Below are 15,315 nucleotides of genomic sequence, written 5' to 3' on the forward strand. Positions count from 1 at the left end.
ACATAGGAAGAATAAGAAGGTTGGCTGTCTCCTCATAGGCTTTGATTGTTCAGAGATTTACAATCAAAGTTAGTCCAAGAAGTTCAATAAAGTCAGTTTTCTTTCCAGCATTCTCTTCCAGACTCATCTTGGTGAGCCTTGTCCCTGAGCAGGTGAGCTTGGGTGGGAAAGTATACAGTGCTACGCCGACTTTTCTCTCATGCCTTTGGCAAAAACTTCACTCTTAGGTTCCCAGCTCTCTTTGCTTCCCTCCCCAACCTCTCTTGCTGGATACACACACTCCAGCCATGACTTACTGGTTCTCCCAGGTGAAGAAGGATAAAGATTGCTCTGGCTCCGCCATTGAATATATCTTCAGCCCCACTTTTCCAGCAGTCTGCTGGGCATTGCTGGATTGTTCAAATATGAGTCACCATTCTCAAACATGGTGTTCCTCTCAACTTCCCTCTGTCTGTGCCCAGCATTACTGTCTCTCCAGTCATCCAGATTAAAATCTCACTGTCTTCTTCGAGGGCTGATTTTCCCTTGCCTTCCACACCTAATCAAGAGGCAGTTCCTGGGCCTTCTAGCTTTACAATCTCTCTTTTTCCATTTCATTTCTGCCACTCCCTTTGAGACCTATTACCTTACCTGTCCTAAGAGCCTCCTAAGGATCTCTCTGCCCTTTCCTCCCAGACTTCATCCTAAACCCTGCGACCGGTTTACTTTCTTGGACTTTTTTACTGCTTCAGGATCCATCTTGACATGACCCAGCTCTGCCTTGAACCCAAATCATAGCTTCCCCCATGAGTTCAGGGCTTCCTCTCCGCCCGTAATGATCCTTCCTAGTCCATCTCCTCCGACTGTAACCTATGCTTCAGCCAAGCAAAATTTTAATACTCAAAGAACTTAGAGCTTTTCTTTCCTTCTACCTTGAATCCCCACTTTCTTGGCTTGTCAGGGGAGAGCATGACTCTTGCAATAGGTCCAGCCCAAATGCTACCACATTCATTATTCCTTCCTTTAGTCTCTATTCAAAGAAAATTTCCTCTCCTCGGAATTCTAGTGGTAGTTATCATGCATTTATCACATTCTTCCTGAATTAGAGTTATTTATCTGGTTTTTATCCCTTCACCCTGCTCATAAGCTCCTTGAGGACAGGTCTGGCTAGAATTATTCGGGAATTATGAGCACCCAGCCCTGTCCCTGGCCATGTTAGGTCATCAAATGTTGGTTAATTTATTGATATAGATACTTAAAAGGACAACGTAATATTATAGGTGTCTGGATTACTATCTCTAAAAGTTAACTTTCCATGTGACATTCTACCTTTTTTTTTTTTTTTTTTTTTTGAGAGAGAGTTTCACTTTTGTCACCCAGGCTGGAGTGTACTGGTGCAATCTCGGCTCACTGCAACGTCTGCCTCCCAGGTTCAAGCAATTCTCCTGCCTCTGCCTCCTGAAGTAGCTGGGATTACAGGTGTCTGCCACCATGCTCAGCTAATTTTTTTGTATGTTTAGTTGAGACGGAATTTTACCATGTTGACCAGGCTGGTCTTGAACTCCTGACCTCAGGTGATCCACCTGCCTCAGCCTCCCAAAGTGCTGGGATTATAGGCATGAGCCATCGCGCCCGGCCCATTCCAACATTTTCAAAACTGTTTTTGATGGAAGATTATCTTTGTATCTTTATGCTGACTGAGGTCATAAAGTCAAAATTTAAATTCGTACAATCTCGAGGCTTAAGTCTGCAATTCTTGGCAGCATGATTCACAAGAGAGCTCTGAATTTTTAGTTCGTAAGCAGATAATACTATGACCAAACATAGCTTCTTCTCTAGCTCCTTTAAAAGCTTTTTACATTTACAAAACCTTATTCCTCCAAAAGAAACATGAAAGAAAATAAATGTGGAACTATCTCCATAATAGCTTATACCATAAAAGAAATGGTTCCTTTACTCTGAGACATGAAGGTTTGGCTGTGTTCAAACTTATTATTGTACTGATTATAAATGCTCTGTTTGGAAGCTTATTTTTGAGCATTTATCTGATACCATCAATTTTCCTCTAATGTGGAAAAATAACGAAGAATTTCCCTTAAAGTTTCTGCTCATTTTCACAAATAGTTTGGTCACTTATTTTAAGGGTTTTTGATTAGTTCCTAGACTTTTTTCACCTGACCTTGAGTTTTTGTTTTTTGAGGCAAAATTTATATACAATGAAATACATGTATCTAAAGCATACCATTTGATGAATGTGACAGATGGATATGTCCATGTAACAACTATCCCAATGAAAGTATAGAGTATTTCCATCACCGCAGAAATTTCCCTTTGTGTCCCATTCCAATAAACTCCCAACCCCTATAGGCAACCATTGTCCGAAGTTCTATCACCCTCTGGGCCAGGTGGCAAAATAAATCTATGATCTCTTTGGACCATGATCTCTTACAAATCGAAGTGCATATACTGCATTTCCTACCAATGGCACAGCCAGCAAGGTGCTGGGCATGCAGGTTACTGGGCATCAAAGGACAGAGCTATCCTCTTCTCAGTCAGACTCCTCTTGCTGCAATGGGACCCTCAAGGCCACAGAATTGTCCTAACACTCTAGTCATGAATCTTTTTAAGTACAATGACTTTTAACAGGATCAGGTTTTACCCAAGTCTGCAAGGGTACACGTTAACAAGAAGCCAAGTGGAATCAGTATTCTTTAACATGTTTTGAAACAGCCTTTTCTTTCCCACTATCTCTCCAAGGAAAAAAAGGCATGATTTGTGACCAAGAGTCAAGCCAAAGACCCTGACTCTCACAAAGCCTGTGATCTCAGATCCCATTTCCTGGCTTCCCACCCAGGACTTGATGAAGACAGTTTGAATTTTTTGGTTGTCAGGCAGCAAGACTGTTCTTGATTATGAGTCAATGAATGATTTGGAGTTAACTTGCAAGCTTAATAGAATTTAGTTAACTTTTATCTTACATTTTCTGGGAAAATTTCTTTTTAACAATATTTTAGGATCTTTTTATATAATGTACCTATGTTGCATGTCATGGAAGACAATTTAGAAAGTACTTTCACTGTAAGTGTCATGAGTGATACAAGAATTCCAATTATTTCAATTATTATTACACTGTGTCCCTCTCCTTCCCTTTATCTGTTGTTTACTTGAGGAATTTCATTGCCAGCTTAGAGTATTATTTCTCTATGAAGAGCAATATCTAGATTGTGCCTAAATTCACTTAGATTCCGATAGTCCTATCTAATGTTAAGAAGGGCCTTTACACACACACACACATACACACACTACATAATCAACCAAGAACCATCCCCAATTTCAGAGCCAGCCTAGCCAAATGATTTAAAAAAAAAAAAGAGAGAGAGAGAGAGAGAGAGAGGAGATTTGAGCAGTTTAGCATTTTCAACCTTTTCAGCCTTTTCAGCTCTTTCTTCCAATTTTGTGTCCACAGCACCCTCCCATTCTCCCTAAGCACCCAGACTTCCATGCTTGCAAGAGCTCCTCCCTTCTCCCAACCTGCTCAATGACAATCACACTGCGGAGGGAGGAATGCATTCATAAGCATGCCAATGAATGACTCATTCATTCAATTCACTCAAAAAAAATATTGATTAGCTGTATTTACCAGGACCATTCCTAAGTGTCGAGAACTGTTTTGGTCAGCTCAGGCTACTATAGCAAAACACCATAGACTGGGTGACTTAAACAACAGTGATTTATTTTCTCAGTGTGGGGTGGGGGTGGACCCTGGAGGGGGTAGAAGGAGGAGGACAGAAAGAGAGAGAGCGCTTCTTATAAGGCCACAGTCCTATTAGTGTAGGGTCCCACCCTTATAACCTCGTTTAACCGTAATTACCTCCCAAAGACCCTGTCTCCAGATACAGTTACATTGAGGGTTAGGGCTTCAATATGTGAATGTGGGTGGGTCTGGGGGCATAATCTGGTCAACAGCAGGCATCCCAAAATAAACAAAACAAAAACCTCTGCCCCCAGAGAGCTGACTTCTAGGGCTTTAGTGTTTAGTCCTATTACAATGGTCCTTCCTGCTCAGGCTTTTCTGAGAGCCCCTCTTCCTCTTCCTCCTCTCAGGTGTGGGTGCCCCAGGATTCAGCCCCTAGACCCTCTTTCCTCCTCTGCATACCTTCTCCTGGATGATCACAACCACTCCTTGTGTTTTTACTTTCATATATACATTGAAAACTTCAAAATAGAAATCTCCATCCAACCTCTCTTTCCTGACTAGGAAGTCCACATTTCCAGGTACCTATTAGACATTTTACTTACATGTTCATTCATTCAATAAACATTTATTAAGCTCCTACTATGTACTAGCTACCTGAAGCTCAACTTGTCCAAAAGTAACTCAAGAGCCAAAGAACTCGAATTATTATCCTGCTTTATCAAGAGTACCCACCCTCCCCAACAGGTACTATACTCCTCTCATACTGGATTTCTTTTAAGTTCCTCAGTCCCTCTGGACTGTCTCTGGGTCTAAATGTTCATGTATGCAAGTTACTCTACCTGAAATCTTCCTCCCCTTCCTTTTCATCTGACACATTCCTACTCATGCTTCAAGTCTCCCTTGAGACATCACAGCCACCAGGAAACCTTCCTCGATATCCTGTTGAGTGCTCATGTCTCCCTAAACATTCCCATTGTACTACTTATCATGCTGTTGGATTTCCTATTTGTCTCTCTGCTTCCCGAAGTTGGCCTGTAAATTCAAAAAGGACACACAAGGACTGTGTTTTCCAAAGACACTAGTCCAATGTGAGCACAATCCCTGATGTGTAGTTTTAGTTGGCCCCCAACAAATACTATTTGAACAACAAACTTGTAAACTCCTTCCAGACATCATCTCTGCATTAACTGACTTCCTCAATGATTGACCTCAAAAGAAGTAACTACAATAACTGAAATTTAGAACCAGAGCTTGGAGTACAATCGGGGAGCAGATTCATATTTTCTAGAACAACTCACATTCTTTTCACATAATAGACCATTAGAATGAATGTTTCTTTATAAGTTGTTGAGTCCAAACTCTTCATTGCACTTATAAAGAAACTGTGGCCCCGAACAACATGGGAGACTTGCTGAAGGTCATGCAGCTTAAGGAACTGGACTAGAATCTGTGTCTCCAAACTTGGAGTGCCTCCTTCTTTCCATCCCACCCTCAGCCTCTCTGGGTAGATGCTGCATTCTTCTGACTTGAAAGAAGTCAGATGGGCCTTGCTCAGCTTAAATAAAATTAAGGGACAAATTGGTGGCTCAAGGAACTATTCTTAGAGTCTCAAAAATGCCTAAATCTTTGGAAACTACAACAAGACTGCCTCCACATTTCCCAATTCACTGATAAAGAAATGGGAAGAGTTTGAGACCGTAAGTTAAAAACATTGAAACAACTGTGTTCAGAGACATAATTTGTCTTCTGAACATGAAGAAATGAGTAATCTACCTTCCATTCATTAGTCCTCAGAAGAGAGTTCATTTAGGTCTCAGGCTTATATCTGTATGATTTGAACTGAACATTCTAGCTAAAGAAACAATTTAAACCCTTCCTGTATCTGCTAAATTGTACAAACCTGCAAATATAATAATGCCTTTAACAACAACAACAAAAAACCCTACTTGTTTTATTTTATTTGATATAGTTCAATTTCCAAAAGAATCTAATTTGAAAGATATTGAAGCTATCATACTCATCGGGGAAACTATTTTGTGATCAAAAAGTGCTAGCCTTCCTAAAAATCAGCCTTTTAAAAGAATTGGAAAGATTATTGGGAATAATATAAACATTCAAAGATTCAAAAGAATTTAGTGTAAAACTTTTGGTTGACAACTGAATAAAGATACCACTTTTAGTGACACTAGCCAGTAGGTTTTTGTACCTTAAATCCAGACGGAAACAGTAAGTCCACAAATTCTTATACCAAATTCTAATAAATGGCTAATGGCACAAATTGTAAATTTGTTCCCTTTTCTCACCCTGTCCTTCTCCATTTCCTGTCCTGAATTCACATCTACTTGCTTATCATACTGTCGAGCTCATCTCTTCACTGAGGGCTTTCCAAGCCAGCTCTACCCAACCTCTATTCAACATGGGTCACTTAATGAGACCCAAAATTCTAATCGAAACTCACAGCAGAAAAAAAACACCTGACCAATCAATGTGTTCTCCCTTACATATGTGTCCTCAACTCTCTCAGCCTCCGTTTCCAACAGGCTCAGTCACTGACACTCCTTCCTCAACACAACCTTCTCAGGCCTCGCTTTCGGCAGTGTACTCAGAGTTCAAATGTACAACTGTCCCACCCGCTGAATCCTCATCTCATCAAAATGCCAGCTTGCTCAAGGACTTAATTTGAGTCTGCAGGTTATAGGAATGCTTCTGATTAATTTCCACTCCCACCTCATATGTAGGTATTTGAATTTTAAAAATGGAAATTATATTAAACTAAGAAAATCCCTACTTAGAGAACTGACAAAATACAAAAAAGAAAACATAGGACCTGGGAAGACATAGCACCATGCAAAGCATTTTCTGCTCCTTTCTTTCTCAGAGGCATGAAAATTCAAAACAAGAATGAGCTGTATCAAACCATCCCTTGTTAGCGCCTGGAATGCCTAAGTAAGCTGTTCTTCACATCCCTCCTCCCCTCTGCAGGGTTCATCATTGTTCTTATGTAAGCAATTAATCATATGTAATACACAAGCACATGCAATGCCTGAAGGTAGACTTATGGATGTCATGGAATATATTCAATAGCAGTCAAATCAGATAGGCTAATGATTTTCCCAAAGGAAAAATGAGGAGAGAGTATTCCAAATACCAAAAATTCACCTTCTTGCTACTTGCAATGCTAGAGACAGAAAATACAAAAAGGAACAAAGTCATTTCTAAGTCCTAGTGTAAAATACCCGAAAGTTTAAGTCTAACAGTCCCAGTTCCATTGGCCTTTCTTTCATGCAAAACGTGATCTTTGACCCCTTCTGGCATGCTGGTTTAGCTTTCTCAAAATGGACATAAGAACGACTGAACTAAATATAACTCTTGCTCAATCAGTCTGGACAAGCTTATTCTTGGAAATAAATGCTACATTCATTCAAACAAATGTTTTCCAATCAGCCCAGATTCATCCTTCACTATGTGCTTAACAGATTTTCCCACCTCTGCCCATGAGACTTGGTTACTTTTTTGGGTAATCTAGCACTAGCTAAGTAGTCAGTAACACTTGTAACCCCAGTGGTGTGCTCTTCACTTTGTTGAAAGGAATTTCAGTAGAAACTCTGAACTATAACCTCATGAGTCCTAGCCTATGCTCCCTTCAGATCTCACTCACAATGACTATAGTACCATTGTGTATATTCTTGAGAGCTTTGTAGTGGATCACCCCAACGTATAGATTGGGAGGAAGGTGGTTGGCGAAGGGAACCAGATTGGCTTGGCCTCTTTCGGAGCTAGGTTGATGGTGAAGATGATTTCTGTTCACTCCAAACTACTGCTATATGAACATAATCAGTTCTGGAGACTTTTCATTTAGACTGGTTTGACAACCACCAGTTTTAAAAAGGGAAATAATATTAAACATCCTTTCTAGTGTTCTTTACTCGTGATCTCTCTTCTGAGAGATGCCCTCACCAGAAGCATAAGGTATTTGGTTGGTGCACAAGTAATTGTGGTTTTTGTCATTAAAACTAATGGCAAAACCATTACTTTTAAAATTACTTTTAATGGCAAAAACCACAATTACTAATAAATCCTGATGGCTGTTAACTGAACATCTATCAAGTGTTTTACAGATGTCATTTCATTTTAAAATTTTATTTTGTTTACTTTTGATATATAATGCAGTTGGTGCTTTAAACTTGAAAAGATCTTTTCAAAGCCATAGTGGGAAAATCTTTCACCTCTGCCTGCAACCCACCAATTTTCCCTCTCTGGAGACAACTGAGGTCACCAGTTTTTAAATTTCCTTCTAGAGATATTCTACGCATATTGAAGAAAATACACACACACACATTCTTCCACACCCCCTTTTTAAAAGACCCAGATAGTAACATGCACCTTATTTGTGCCACGTTTTTTGTTTTCATTAGCAATATATCTTGGATATCTTTCTATTTCACTACATAAATATCTTCCTCATTTTTGATGACTGCATAGTATTCCATGACACAGAGGACTTCTACTTTATTTTACCAGTTCCTCATTAATGGCAATTAGGTGTGTTCCTAATCTTTTACGATTATCAACAATGCTACAATTAGTGAATTTGTACATAAGTCAATTTACATGTGAGTAAATATGTGCAATGTTAATTTTGGTAGATGTAGCCAAATGCCTTCATAATGCCTGTACAATTTAAACTCCCATATCCTTACAAATATGATGGATCTTTGAACTTTTTGATGCTTTTCAAAATAGTATCTCTCCATGCATTTTTAACTGACACTTTTTTACTATGAGTGAGGCCAAGTAATCTATCTTTTCAGATTTTTTTTTTTTTGAGATGGAGTCTCACTCTGCCACCCACGCTGGAGTGCAGCGATGTGATCTCAGCTCACTGCAACCTCTGCCTCACAGGGTTCAAGTGATTCTCATGCCTCAGTCTCCTGAGTAGCTGAGATTACAGGCATGCACCACCACACCCAACTAATTTTTATATTTTTAGTAGAGACAGGGTTTTACCATGTTGCCCAAGCTGGTTTCAAACTCCTGACCTCAGGTGATCTGCCCATCTCGGCCTCCCAATGTGATGGGATTACAGGCGTGAGCCACCACACCCAGTCTTTTTCAGACATTTTTGTTTGAACATTATACCTCCTAGTGGTTGTGTGATCTTGGACAAATCAAGGTCTTTAAGCTGAATCTATAAAATTGGGACAATTTCCACATCAAAGAGTTGGTGCAAAGATTAAATGCAATGATGTAGGAACTGCAGGTTCTTCTTGCTATTTTGCTCCATTATTTTGTCAGTAGTCGACAGTTCCTGGGGCTCCAGGAGCACAAGCTGATAATGAATGACAGGTACTGAAAGTGTGATAAAGATCAGAATCGTGCGGCCCAAAGGTTTTGGACGAAATAAAGCGCTGTTGTTGAAGGAGTGCTTACTGTCATTCCAAAATGACAGTTTGCTTGACGCATCATTGAAATTTGGTACAAATCAGCAATGTTTCTCTGGGGACGAAGAGTAGCCATGCATGTTGGCACCTTAGGTGTGGAGAACACTAACACCAGAAGCAAGCTATATAAACTTAAAAACCAAAACTCACGAGTCTAGTGTGTTTTTGGAAATGAATTGCTGCAATGCCAGTTTTGACTATTTCGCAACATTTTCAGACCCATTGTAAACCACTATTGCTCCCACTGAGACATTGTATAGTCCAGGTAAATATCTATTATCAGATTTTAAACCTTTGTAAATAAGTGGTAGATTGTTGACAAAATTGTGACTGTCATGTTGAGAAAAGGACTTTGGCTTTCACAAAAATAAAAAGAAATATTTGGAAGTAATCTGTCAACTATCAGGCATTAAGATCTTTTGATCTATTGCTAAAATGATTGGAACTCAAATGGCAAATGTGTATACAGTCTAATTTAGAATCCCTTTATATACAAAATTATCAGTAGAGTTGAAACCATAAACCACTGAATTTTTCTTAACTTTATCTTTTAGTCTTTCCATTTATGTCATCAATAAATACAACTACTAGATCTGAAGATTATGGAAACCCATTTGGACTCCAATAAGAGGAAAAGAATGATTGTGCCCTAGTTTTAGTGGAAAGAAGAAGTTTTATATTTTTGATTAACTTTTCACATTTGCAAAAGAAGCCAAATAGTTGTTTTCATATTAGGAGAAAATCCAATTGTTGACATATTTATGAGTTTTCTGATCCACAGCATAGACATCAAAGAAGAGTTTACGCTAACCCTCCCTTCCCCATTTTGTTACACTCTATCCCAATTTTTTAGAACTCAATGAAGAGAACATTAAATAGCCTATCACTACAGATAACATCCTATACTCCTAATATGTTTTAAAGTATGTTTTTATACTGCAAGTACATGAATATAAAATTAATAAGTTAAGCAAGCAGGTTTAATTTCTCTCTGGGGAGTAGGTAGGCAACCAGCTATTACAGGACACGTCACTTTGAATCACACATATTGTTTTAGTGTTGTGGTTTTTTTACTAGACTTTGAGGTCCCTTCCAGTCCCTAGCACACTGCCTGGGCACATATTTGGTGCTCAGTAAATATGGTCATGCACCACTTAATGATGTTTTATACTGCACATATGACGGTGGTCCTGTAAGGTTATAATGGAGCTGGAAAATTCCTATCACCTACTGACATTGTAGCTGCCCTAATGTCACAGCACAACACATTCCTCACGTGTGTGGTGATGCTGGCGTAAGCAAACCTATCGTGCCACCAGTTGTAGAAAAGTCTAGCACATACAATTATGTACAGTACATAATAATTGATTATGATAATAAATGACTATATGACTGGTTTATATATTTACTTTACTACCGTTTTTATCATTATTTTAGTGTACTCCTTCTACTATAAAAAAATATTAGCTGTAAAACAGCATTAGGCAGGAGGCAGGTCCTTCTAGAGTCTTCCAGAAGCCCATATTGTTATCAGAGGAGATGACAGCTCCATGGGTGTTACTGCCTCTGAGGACCTTCCCGTAGGACAAGATGTGGAAGCGGAAGACAGTGACACTGATGATCCTGACCCTGGGTAGGCCTAGGCTAATGCATGTGTTTGTGACTTTGATTTTCAAAAAAAGTTTAAAACTTTTTTTTTTTTTTTGAGACAGAGTCTCGCTCTGTTGCCCAGGCTGGAGTGCAGTGGTGTGATCTTGGCTCACTGCAAGCTCCGCCTCCTGGGTTCACGCCATTCTCTTGCCTCAGTCTCCCGAGTAGCTGGGACTACAGGTGCCCACCACCACATCCGGCTAATTTTTTAATATTTTTAGTAGAGACGGGGTTTCACCGTGTTAGCCAAGATGGTCTTGATCTCCTGACCTCGTGATCCGCCTGCCTCGGCCCCCCAAAGTGCTGGGATTATAGGCATGAGCCACCGCGCTCGGCCTAAAATGTTTTTAAAAACCTAAACAGAAAAAAAGCGTGTAGAATAAGGATGTAAAGAAAGAAAACATTTTTTTACAGCTGTACAATGTGTTTGCATTTTAAACTAAGTGTTATTATAAAACAGTCAAGAAGATTTTAAAAATTAAAGTTTAGGCCAAGTGCAGTAGCTCACACCTATAATCCCAGCACTCTGGGAGGCCGAGGCAGGAGGATTGCTTGAGTCAGGAGTTCAAGACCAGCCCGGTCAATATAGCAGAACCCAGTCACTACAAAAAATTTTAAAACTAGCGGGGTGCAGTAGTGTGCATCTGCAGTACTAGCTACTCAGGAGGCTGAGGTGTGAGGATTGCTTAAGCCTAGGAGTTCAATGTTGTAGTGAACTATGATTGTGTCACTGCACTCCAGCCTGACCAACAGAGCAAGACCCTATCTCTAAAAAAAAAATTAAAGTTTATAAAGTTAAAAAAAATACAGTAAGCTAATGTTAATTTATTATCGATTGAAGAAAGAAGAATTTTTAATAAATTTAGTGTATCCTAAGTGCACAGTGTTTATAAAGTTTACAGCAGCATACAATAATGCCCTAGGCCTTCACATGCACTCATCACCCATTCGCTGACTCACCCAGAGCAACTTCCAGTCCTGCAAGCTCCATTCTGGCAAGTGCCTTGTACAGGTGGACCATTTCTTATCTCTTATACCATATTTTCACTGTGCCTTTTCTATGTTGAAGTATGTTTAGATACACAAATACTTACCATTATATTATAGTCGCCTGCAGTATTCAGGATAGTAACATGCTGTGCAGGTTTATAGTCTAGGAACAATAGGCTGTATATACAAGCCTAGATGTGTAGTAGGCTATACCACTGAGGTTGGCATAAGTATACTTGAGGATGTTTGCACCATGACAAAATCTCCTAACAACTCCTTCCTCCGAACTCATCCCCATCATTAAATGATACATGATTGTATTGGAAGAGAATTAATAAATGGATAAGATTATTTGAACTTGTTGTCTAACTTCGTGTAGATAAAAGGGTTTTTTGACATTTTACCTGTTGTTTGGGGTCATATAGTATTTTCCAGGTGCTTATTATTATACTATCTGAAAATAGAACAATATCCATTCCTCAAGAATTATAGGAGGAAAACACAAGTGCTCACTGGATTACCTGAAAGTCACATGTCTCCATAAGACCCAGCCCTGCCCTGCCTTAGGAGCTCAAGATGGGCCCTTCGTGATGATTGCACTGAGTTGCCTTTGAGATTCTTGAGTCCCAGCTCAGCCCACGGCATGGACTTCTCCTCTTAATGACCTTCAGAAACTCTATAACAATGTGGTTCACGTATTAACCCATTCTCACGCTGCTAATAAGGGCATATCCAAGACTGGGTAATTTATAAAGCAAAGAGGTTTAATGGACTCACAGTTCCACATGGCTGGGAAGGCCTCACAATCATGGCAGAAGACAAAGGAAGAGCAAAGGGTCCTCTTACATGGCAGCAGGCAAGAGAGCTTGTGAAGGAGAATTCCCATTTATAAAACCATCGGATCTCGTGAGACTTATTCATCACCACAAGAACAGCACAGGAGAGACCCACCCCCATGATTCAATTACCCCCCACTGGGTGTCTCCCATGACACGTGGGAATTATGGGAGCTACAATTCAAGATGAGATTTGAGTGAGGTCACAGCCAAACCACATCAGCCTGTAACCACAGATACACCACACAGCTGATAAAGTCAAGAGATGTGAATAGAATGGGTCTGGGGACCCCTAAAGCTGCACTCCTGGCAGCAGACCAGCTGTCTGGGAGGTGCTTTTTCTATTCATGACCAGATGCAATGATTCTACTCAATCACTGTAAACAATTCATGATCAGTTATAGCATTTACTGCTTATACTGGTACTTTTGGGAAAACTCATGCTATCCAACATTATATAGTTAGGATAAACAAAATAACAACTCACGCCAATATTCCTTAGTTCTCTCCCCACCTCCTGACCCACCCGCTTCAACCTTGTAGGGAGCAGAAATTCAGGCTGGCTTTAAGATGTACAAAGACAAATAAATGAGAGGGAAGGAAAAGAAACCATCTTCCTCCATCCTACTGCAGGCAGCGGGCTTGTATGGGGCCAGAACTGGGAAAGGGGAGGAGTTGTGAGATGAAATGAAACTCACACATTTGGTATTGACATTGGGCTGGTTATATAAATTAGTCGCCCTTTATGACTTGGAAATGACCAGAAAGTCTTGAGACTTGTTTTACATTTCCTCCAGGGAAACAAATGTAAAGGCACAGTGAATACTCTATTTATATTCCATGGGGCCTGCTTTTTAGCATAGTAGTCACATTTCTATTCCTTCAAGGAATTCAAGTCTATCATTCACCCTCCTCACCCCCTGCAACAGTGCCTTCAATATTTAGAACAAATGGATCCCATAACTGATAGTTTAGACTAACTGGGGTCAGCCAGGAAAGTGAACATATCTTATTTTTCCCATATTGTTTACTTATAAAATTCATAGTGTGCTATTGTATTGATACATGTTCATTATGAAACTCAAAATCAGAAAGTAAAAAGATGAGGTTTGAAAATGTAAAGAGAACTTCTGCTATTCAGGACACCCCACTTTGGAAGCTATTGCTGTAAGGTAGCATCATCTGACTCAATAAAACATTTTCCTTGGCTATTTTCCAAAATGGCTGTACTAATTTACATTCCCACATCCTCACCAACACTTCACCTTTTGGGTTTTTTTTTTAACTTTTATTTTAAGTTCAGGGGTACATGTGCAGGTTTGTTACACAGGTAAACTTGTGTCGTGGCGGTTTGTTGTACAGATTATTTCATCACCCAGGTATTAAGCCTAGCACCCATTAGTTATTTTTCCTGATCCTCTCCCTCCTCCTACCCTCCACCCTCTGATAGGCCCCAGTGTCTGTTATTCCTCTCTATGTGTCCATGAATTCTAATCATTTAGCTTTCACTTACAAGTAAGAACATGCAGTATTAGGTTTTCTGTTCCTGCATTAGTTTGCTAAGGATAATGGCTTCCAGCACCATCCATGTTCCTGAAAAGGACATTATCTCATTGTTTTTGGTGGCTGCATACTATTCTATCATGTATATGTACCACATTTTCTTTATCCAGTCTACCATCAATGGGCATTTAGATTGATTCCATGTCTTTGCTATTGTGAATAGTGCTGCAATGAACATACGCAGGTATGTGTCCTTATGACAGAACAATTTATATCCATTTGGGTATATACCCAGTCATGGAATTGCTGGGTTGAATGGTAGTTCTGTTTTTAGGTCTTTGAGGAATCATCACACTGTTTCTCACAATGATTGAACTAGTTTACACACCCACCAACAGTATATAAGTGTTCCTATTTTTCTGCAACTTCACCAGCACCTATTATATTTTGACTTTTTAATAACAACCATTCTGATTAGTGTGAGATGGTATCTCATTGTGGTTTTGATTTGCATTTCTCTAGTGATCAGCGATGTTAGGCTTCTTTCATATGCTTGTTGGTCACATGTACGTCTTCTGTTGAAAAGTGTCTGTTTATGCCCTTTGGCTGCTTTTTAATGAGGTTGTTTTTTCTTGTAAATTTAAGTTCCTTATAGATGCTGGATAGTAGACCTTGGTTAGATGCATAATTTGGAAAAATTTTCTCCCATTCTGTAGGTTGTCTGTTTACTCTGTTGATAGTTTTATTTGCTATGCAGAAGCTCTTTAGTATAATTAGATCCATTTCTCAATTTTTGCTTTTGTTGCAACTGCTTTTAGCATCTTCATCATGAAATTTTTGCCCATTCCTATGTCTAAGATGGTATTGCCCAGGCAGTCTTCCAGGGTTCTTGGAGTTTTACACTTTTCGTTTACGTCTTTAATCCATCTTGAGTTAATTTTTATATATGAAGTAAGGAGGGGGTCCAGTTACAAAACAAAGATGCCCTCTCTTGCCACTCCTATTCAACATAGAATTAGAAGTCCTGGCCAGAGCAATCAGGCAAGAGAAAGAAATAAAGGGCATCCAAATAGAAAGAGAGGTAGTCAAACTATCCCTGTTTGCAGATGACATGTTCCTATACTTGGAAAACCCCATAGTCTTGGCCCAAAAGCTCCTTCAGCTGATAAACAACTTCAGCAAAGTCTCAGGACACAAAATCAATGTTCAAAAATCACTT

General features: G+C 39.5%; 1 protein-coding gene across 7 annotated transcripts in view; it reads right to left on the bottom strand.

The window, feature by feature from the left end:
* The window catches only part of ESR1 (estrogen receptor 1), a 447,068-nt gene that overhangs the window by 298,168 nt on the left and 133,585 nt on the right, over positions 1 to 15,315 (bottom strand). The window lies entirely within an intron of this gene.

Source organism: Papio anubis, chromosome 6, assembly GCF_008728515.1.
Source record: "Papio anubis isolate 15944 chromosome 6, Panubis1.0, whole genome shotgun sequence".
Lineage (NCBI taxonomy): Eukaryota > Metazoa > Chordata > Mammalia > Primates > Cercopithecidae > Papio > Papio anubis.